This window comes from Quercus lobata, chromosome 3 (genome assembly GCF_001633185.2).
Source record: "Quercus lobata isolate SW786 chromosome 3, ValleyOak3.0 Primary Assembly, whole genome shotgun sequence".
NCBI lineage: Eukaryota > Viridiplantae > Streptophyta > Magnoliopsida > Fagales > Fagaceae > Quercus > Quercus lobata.
The window spans coordinates 55640088-55648218 of NC_044906.1; the positions used below are offsets into that span (position 1 = coordinate 55640088).

At 35.0% G+C, this 8131-nt stretch overlaps 1 pseudogene; it reads right to left on the bottom strand.

Annotated features, from left to right (window-relative positions):
- Positions 1 to 330: 330 nt before the first annotated feature.
- LOC115982833 lies at positions 331 to 1984 on the bottom strand (annotated as a pseudogene).
- Positions 1985 to 8131: the final 6147 nt, after the last annotated feature.

An 8131-nucleotide genomic window follows, 5' to 3' on the forward strand; every position in this document is an offset into this window, starting at 1 on the left:
TTTCAGCTAAACAAGCTGTTTTCAAATGGACACTTTATGTAGATATCTCTACAGCAAAATTAGATTTTTGTTTTAGGCCAGAATAGAACTCATTGATAAATACAAGAAAATATTTCACTTAAAGATATTGTCTTAGACCTTCATAATATATAGAGTCAACCATATTACCTGCCCCTTAGGATTTCTTTCCAAATGGCTTAATATTTTACAAGAATATAATTAATAACGATGGAATTCATGATAGGACTTGACAAATTTGAAAATGTATCAAACTCTTTTTCACTCAAACCAAACAATTAAAGTTTTAGATTGAAATTCATTCATTAAGAAAAATAAAAAACAAACAAACAAGCAATCCAGAACAAGTACTACAAGCTGGTTTTGCCTAGTTAAGTACGAAGTTCTTTGGTGAAACAAAGGTGAGGAGCTCCTTATCAGTTTCGAACTTATCCATATCTTCCTCTTTCAAGTGAAACCAAGCCTCAATTCCATCCCCCGATTTAGTGTCAATGAAATTAACTAAATTCTTGAACGTGAATTTAGATGAGCTAACCCATGCAGGTTTCCCCCACCCAAAATCAACCTCATATAGAGGAAACTTGCACAAGCTGGTGAAGGAAAGCGTAAGCAGCTCCCCTTTTAGGAAGCTAAAGGAGTTCTCTTTGAGATATTTCAAGTACAAATCACCTTGTTGGAGCATTTTAACAAAATTCCCATCGATTTTCTTAATCCCTTCTCTTATTGGTTTGATAATGCCATGAAAGCCCTCCTTGATGTCTCTGGATGGTACTGACATTGCAAACCGGCTAATATTACCAAAGTAATCATATGGAAGAGGCGGGTCTGTCTTGGTTCGCAAGTTCACAGCATGAACAATACTGTAGATCTTAGTTGGGTCTGGTTTTGGTTGAGTAGCAGCCATGAAGCGGCTCCATACGAAAGCGGATAAGGCCTCAACGCGAGTTGGACGCGGATATTCAATGCTCTTGTCATCGGAACTGTATTTGCATCTAATTTCTGCTATAGCCGATGCATCAAAGACAAACCTTTTTGTCACAATTTTATCCTTCGTAATCCCAATATTCGGATTGAAGCCAGATAAATCTTGTGGTGGGAATAGCTTGGCAGAATCCATTGGAGGACTCACTATGTTGCCATCACCACGAGCAATAGCAGACCAACTGTTGAGAAACATGATGAAAGATAAGGCATCTATAATTCTGTGGGACATGAGTACACCAATCGCAAGCCCACCACAGTTGAAGAAGGTGACTTGCACCGCTGCGGGTATCTCATTGACTTCATCCAATTCAAATGGTAGAAACTTGTTGAGCTCACCAGGAATTGGATTATCAAGAAATTCAGAAAGTTTGCAATTTGCTTTTGCTTCAACATAGTGGACACCCTCATCATTGCAATCTACATAAAGATTGTCCTTAACTCGCCCCGCTAGCATGTGAAATCGGGTTAAGGCATCCGATAAAGATTTCTTAATCTGGTCACTTTGTTATATATTGCTGAGATTTGCTTCACCGTAATTCGGGTAGTAAAAAATCAGAGGCATGAAAACTAGGGGATGAAGTTGATCGAGGAAGGAAAGCTGATAGTGGTGGAGATGTGGAGGAGTTGGAAATGAGGGTTTGTTGGTGTCCTGCGAGATAGCTTCGACTTCAAGCTTCATTTCTGTAGTAAAAAAAAAAAAATGGCTCAACGTGATCAACAGGTTTAATAAATCAATCAGTCAATCAAATCCATGTTAAAAATCAAGGATTTATAAAGTTATAAAAATAGATAATTCAGTTAAAAGCAGATCAAACGTAGGTGATCAAAATGACCTGACAATTAGAACAAAATTCAAGAAATGACATTAGAGTAATATCAGAATTAGTTGACAACAACCTTGGAAAGCCTTTCGTTGTTGCTCAGCGTCCTCGGCCGGTGAAGGAAACAATTCTGGTACTTTAAGAGTAGCCATTGCTTTCTCTCTTTTACAATGCTTTGTGCAATTGAAAAGACCATGTGTGCTTGGGCCTTTTTATAAAGGAATGAAATGAAGAGTCATTAGGAATATCTTTTGCCAAATTAGGCCAAAAATATTATATTACTTTTATGTTGTGTAACAAAATTAAATAAATAAAATGAAAAAAAAAATTAATGGAAAAAAAAAAAAGAGGAAATATTTTTGTTTTTGAAAAAAAAAAGAGAAATCTGTGTAACAAATGTTTGTATATGCTACAGTGCGTGCCTAAGAGGACAAAGAGTCGTTAGGACTTTTTTTGCCAAATTAAGCCAAAAATATTTTGAATTGTCAGCTATATTTTTAAATTTAATTACCTTGATCAACTTTTTTTGGCAATGAATTAAAGTGTGAGTGTGATAGGCACTTGTTTATTAGACTTAAATGCCACTTAATAGTAAGCAATATCATCCACATAATTTCAATAGAAGATATTTTCATGAATCCTCATTGGTCATACCATTAAACAAAGCATTCAAAGCCCTACTTGTTTTCTTCCAACCAACTTCAACAACCAACCATACTTTTTCATCAAGAGCCTACAAAAATGCTTTCATACAAACTTTCTAGTATGCATAGTTAGTACCATCAAATAAAGGAGGAATTAAAAGAGATTATGCATAATCCATGACAATAGGGGTCAAAGATCACACTCAGGAAATTAATCCAATTAGAGTGTACCTACTCTGATACCACTTGTTAGGAAATTTAGACCCCGGTTGATAGAATTAACAAGTTTTAAACCCAAGTTGTTAATCAAGTATATTATGAATAATTCTTGTTCAAACAACCAAACATCAATATCATGCACAACTAGACATGGCAAAACGGATCAGAATTCGCTGACCCCACCCGACCCGACCTGAAAAATGCCTAACCCAAATCCGAATCTTTTGATTCGAAGCAAAAACGGGTTGACTTGTGACCCGACCCAAATCGAATAACCTGTGACCTGACCTTTAAAACGTCCTAAATTCTAGGTGCATAAAGCACAAACCATGTGGCCGTAGCCAATAGGTAGTATGCTCACAAACATGAGACAACGTATTTATTTAAAAAATATATATATTCTGCCAATTCTCATTCAATTTGACTAGACACTTCACAGTTCACACTAGTACACTAAGTCACTAACACAGTAAATGGCTAAGAGCTTGTAGTTGTAGTCCATAAACCACTAAATGGCTAACACACATGTGACACACCACACACATAGAGACACCGAGACCCTCACATAGTCACACACCTAAGAGCTTTCACAGTTTCAGAGATAGAGTGTTTCACTCTGCGCCTCCACTGCTTAGCAACAATCAGCTTCTCTCTACCTCTACTCTTTTCTCTTAAACTTTTTTATTATTATAAATGCAACAGGAACATGTGCACTTAAGGATGCTAATAACTTGACATGGTCAATGACATGTAGTTATTTATTTTTATTTTTATTTTTCCTTTTGTAGGAATGATATTATTTGTGATGTAAACTTAAAATATATACTTTTTGGTGATCCTTAAGATTTATCTATTTTTGAAGTTGTAAACTTGTAATTATAGGCATTTTGACAGTGAGTCATTAACATTGAAGACTTTTTCCATCATGAAATTATGACTATAAAGTATTTTTGTCATACTCAAAACTGACAGAATTGAAATGATATTAACAAGTGGCATTAAGTGCAACTCATTTCCTTATTTGATTTTATTCATTTTCTCTAAACAGGTTGTCATTGATTTTCTTTTATAATTAAAAAAAAAAAATTCATTTGAAAAATATGGGTTAACCTGACCTGACCCGCAACCCAATTAACCCGTTTAAAAATGACTCGTTTTGACCCGCAAACCCAATTGACCCGACCCCAACCTAACTCAACTCGACCCACCCCACCTGTTTTACCACGTCTATGCATAGCGGAATAGCAAATAAGACAAGATATGATGACCCAGAAAAACCAATGAAACAAACTAGTTTCACAATAAAATACCTGGGGGAAACTTTCCCAAAAAGAAATCCACTATAATAAAGAGAAGTTTCAAATCTAGTACAAAATCTTTGTCCCTAGACTCTACAATCCCAGTGGCAGAAACCTTCTACTACTTCAAAACCTCTGAACTCTTTAATAAATGAACTCTCCACCCACAATCACAATTGGAACCTCCAACTGACTTCAAGAACCTCTTGAAGGTTTTCCTTACAGTAACAAGTCTGTGGTGGTAGCTATGACTTAAGTTTCTTCACTAATGGAATCTTCTGATCTACTTTGAAACTCTTTGGTGTGGTGAAATAGAGAAAACTTGGTAACAAAACTCTAGCCACATAAATGGAGTGTTTCTCTCTCTAAAAAATTTCCTAATAGATAGCTTATGATGTCCTTTAAACACTAGTTCAAACGGATTTCAATTCAAGTTTCAAACAAATAAGTTATAGACTTTCTCGTGTTGCTAATTTTTGTTGTTCCGCGGAGTTGGATCTATCGAGCTGCTATCGAGGAGATAGTAAGTTTTAGCTTCTATTGACGGGTATCGAGCTGCTATCGAGGTACATGTTGAAAAAGTGCTGAAAATGTGTTTTTCTTAAGCTTCTATTGAGAAAACTTTGTGTCTTCAACTAGGTCTTCAATTACAACTTTAAGACATATTAAAACTCAATAAAAGACACATAATTTGGTATGGTTGACAATACCAAAACACATAACCCTAACAATCTCTCCCTTTGTCAATCCATGACAAAACCTCAAGTACAAAAAATAAGCCCAATACAATAATAACCCGAATACAATGAATGAACCCATATTCAAATACACTAGCCCATCTAAAAACAACCAGTCCTGAGAAACCATAACAGGAACTAGGATTGACTGTTTTGATTGGCTTCATACTTGTCTTTCTTGAAAGCACTTAACAAACATATTATGTGCACCGTATGGAAAAAAAAAAAATGACAGATAATAAACAAGTAAATTGCGTTTTGTCATTGGATATGCCAATTACATAAAAATATAAACCTAACAATCTCCCTCTTTGGCAATTCGTGACAAAACCGCAAGAGTAAATTGAATGTCCTAGAATACAATCTACTCAAGATTACAAAATAAGCCTAGTCTAAAAGATCTGAATCTTGGAAGTTGTTGCAAGAAAAAGGCTCGGAATCTTGACTTGGCTTTAACTTGTCATTCCTAAAAGGCACTAAACAAGACACATCAAGGTACCTTGTGGAAAACAATGACAAGTTAAATAAACAAGAAACATGTGTATAAAGTGAGAAAAGAAACAACACATGTGATATAAAGAGTGAAACACATACATCATCATCATATATAAAAACAACACATGATATATGTAAATGGTTACAAGACAAAAAGATACACAACACAAAATATATCAATATCAAAGTGTATCAAACTAATTCTCCCCCTAGGTTAGTTACATCAAAGATTTTCCTCCCTTAAACATGAAGTTCACCCCTTAAATCTATTACTCCCCCTTGAGGAATGACATTCAAAACTCAAATTCCTCCCCCTTTTTGACACGATTGTCAAAGGGCATAGAAAGCCAAAAAAAACCTTACCAGAGACAGACATAAAACTGACATAGAGGGAATAGAGAGAACAAAGAACCAGAGACCTACAAGAAACAACATGAAAACAAGATGCTATGGACACAAAGGGAATAAAAATGCAAAACTTAAAACTCCAATAGACTTTTTAAAGCAAAACAAATTTTTTTTTTTGTTTTATTTAAAAAAAGAAAAAATAGGAAGAAGAACTCACACCAATACAAGAGTAACTTTAAATGACCAAATCACATTATACTTGTACAATAGTATCAAGAGTAGCAAAGAGTATGCATGTTGTGTGTGAAACTTTTGCAAGAAGTATAAGTGTCTCATTATATGAAGAGTAATGATATAGGAGGATCAAATACATCCATACATAATCATAACTGTTTGATGGGGATCGTCACCTTCGAGGTACATCATATAACTCCCACATCTCCTAGAAACACACTTGCAACCATATTAAAAGTATTTTGATTCTTTTTTCTTTTCAAGTTCTTTGCATATTTTTCTTTTTAAGCATATAATGCATGGGCATATAGGAGAGGGAAAAAAAATCCAATTATGTAAGCTTGAACATCCTAATTTTGTTGTGCAAGTGCTGCACCTTATTGAGCATGGCTTTTGTGAATTGCACACAAATGTTTTATGATTGACAAGTTTTAGTGGTGAGATGGTTATTAATGCCTTTCTCTTAGAATTTTTAGTCCTTCTCATCAAAAGAGTGATAAAGATGTGAATGATAAGAGATTATCTAAATCATACAAATCACATAATTGAGCCACAAAGCTCACATTGCTTAGTTGTGTATAAAGATACTCATCTAAGTTACAAGAGATACAAAGTTAAGACCTTTGTTTCAAAGGCCATCTAAGGTACGCAAGTACCAGTATACACAAAACACACACTGTTTTTGTATTTTTCAAAATTTTCCTATTTTTTTATTTTTCTATTTTTCTTATCTTGAAAGCAATAATAGAAATAAAAGAAATGCAAAACAATGGAATTTGTGAAAACATGATTCCAAAAATAGATAAGAAATCAAGCATGAAAGTCCTACTTTAGATAGGGAGAATTAAAGCAGAGGACAAACAGAAAGACAATTAAGTCTTAGGATCCTTCATCACCCACACAGCACAAGTCTTTGGCCGTGAAGATGAAAAGACACGTGTCCTAATATGACTACCAAAGGATATAGAGGAGTTAGAATTCCCCTGAAATTGAGTTAAAAAGCTCAAAGCTTTTAATAACTCACCAAGAAAAGGTGTAGAACCTTAAGAAGAGACCTGAGACCTTTTTGACACTTGCTTATGAGGATACAACTTGAAATAATTAGGGCGAGTGTGTCTAGGAACACCACATGAGTAGTTTTAGAACTACTAGATTTCATAGAATGAGGTCTAACAAAGGATTTAGAATTAGACATATCAGTTATGGATTTCTTACCTTTATCAACCTTCTCAAATTTAGGCACAAAAATAGTCTTTGATCCAGAAGCTGTGGAAGAAGAGGAGCCGGAGGAATCAACATATCCTAAGCTAGTCTTATTAGAACTAGGACTTTGAGCACTCAGAACCTCATCAATCTTTGCACTAGACATCCTCTTTATTTGAGTTCTAGCTTGTCTAAGCTCAACCTCAAGATTCTTGACCTTCTCATCTAATGAGGTGTTCTCCACAACAAGAGTCTCAACTAACCTAGTAGTCTCATTAAGTTTGACTAAAAGATCAGCTTTTTCAGTTTTTACCTCATTAAGTTCTTTTCTGTAGAGATAGGAGGTATTTTCAGATTTTATGTATTCAGTGCACAACTTATCATAGGCTTCCTGAAGGGTCAACTTCTTAGGTGCTTCATCATCAAAAGAATCCTCACTTTCATTAACATTCTCCACAATCACCTTCTTAGTTGTGACAACAAAAGCCATATAATTACCACATTCATCGTCATACTTATCAGAAAGATCACTCTCAGTATTACTCAAGGTGGCAACCAACACTTTACCTTTTGATTTCTTGGTCTTTTCCTTTGTAAGGTAGTTTGGGCACTCTATCCTCATATGACAAAAACCTTTACACTCATGGCACTAGATGAGGGGTTTTTCACTCTTACCCTTCCTAAAGGATTCAAATTTCTTAGGAGCTTTGTTCTTATCCTTTTTCCTATATTGGAGAAGCTTTCTAATCTTCTTAGCTATGAAAGTTAAGTTTGCATCCTCATCCTCATCCTTATCTTCATCTTCATCTTCATCTTCAGAGTCAACACTCTCTTCCACTATACCCTTAAGAGCCATGCTCCTACTCTTTCCACCTTTTTCCAATTTTACATAATCCCATCTCATAGGTTTGAAGGTTTCCTACAAGCTCAGTCAAAGGAATTTTATCAGTGTCTTTCACTTCTTTAATAGCAGTGATCTTGGCATAGAATCTTTCAAGTAGGGACCTAAGGATTTTCCTAAAAATTTTGGGTTCTACTATAGATTCTCTAAGATTGAAGGTAGAGTTCATAATATCCTTGAGTTTAGCATAGAACTCATCAAAGGTCTCATCCTCCTCCATCCTTATTTC